The sequence below is a fragment of the Etheostoma cragini genome, chromosome 24 (genome assembly GCF_013103735.1).
Source record: "Etheostoma cragini isolate CJK2018 chromosome 24, CSU_Ecrag_1.0, whole genome shotgun sequence".
Taxonomy (NCBI): domain Eukaryota; kingdom Metazoa; phylum Chordata; class Actinopteri; order Perciformes; family Percidae; genus Etheostoma; species Etheostoma cragini.
Genome location: NC_048430.1, coordinates 415,836 through 416,936, shown reverse-complemented (window position 1 = coordinate 416,936; position 1,101 = coordinate 415,836).

The following is a 1,101-nucleotide window of genomic DNA, read 5'->3' as shown; positions in this document are numbered from 1 at the left end:
TGTGTGTGTGTGTGTGTGTGTCTCTGTGTGTGTGTGTGTGTGTGTGTGTGTGTGTACTCGGGAGTCGGCATGCAGGATTGTGTTGGAGACACCAATGCGCGCGGCAACTTGAAAGCGAGACTCGCGGACCGTCTCAGGTCTACCTGGGGGACATATTTGGGGGAAGGCCGGTTGCCGTGGTGATAAGATAAGTCACCTGGAGAGGAAGGAGCAGCGCGGCTTAATCATCTAACAACAAAATGGCCGCCGCTAATCTCTTAAAAATGTTGCTTCCTGGTTCAGATGACACGGACAGGAGGGTCCTTTTAGTTTGGATTGGACCGTAACTAAGCAACAAAAACCCTCAAATGTGAATACTTCAAAGCCAGGAATCTATTTTTTATGTAGATTTGATTTATTTTACCATATTATGGAGCAAAAAGGTCCATAAATTAGTTTATTTAGTAGTTATATATAGTTTATATATGGTATATAAAAGTTAGAAAAAAAATCTGATTTACGCTCATTTTCATGTTGTTCCTTTTTTTCCATTAATAGATTATTAGTTTGGTCTATAAAATGGTGCAAAATATGACATAAATACGTTTCCCAAAGCCCAAAATGACGTCCTCAAATGTCTTTTTTGTCCACAACTCAAAGACATTCGGTCTACTGTCCCGGAGGAGACAAGAAACTAGACGATATTCATATTTAATAAGCCGACATCAGAGAATTATGACTTATTTTCATTCATAAATGAGTCAAATTGGTTCATTGGTTATGAAACTAGTTGGTGTGTCCCTGCTAAGTGTCTTTCCGGTTGGACACCGGAGACATTTGTCCTGTTGTAAAGCAGCAGAAGTCGGAGATGGAACGACCCGCTAACGAGGATTTCTGTTATTTGAGTATTTTTTAGGAAGAAAAAACAGGAGAATAAAAAAAAAGAGACATGAAAAACATGAAATACCAACTTGATTTGTTGCCCTTCTGATCAAGTCAAGGACTGGGCCCTCGCAACCCGATCTGGGAGGGAAGGACAGACAGAGGAAGGGACAGGGAGAGATAAAGGAAGGGACAGGGAGAGACACAGGAAGGGACAGGGAGAGACACAGGAAGGGACAG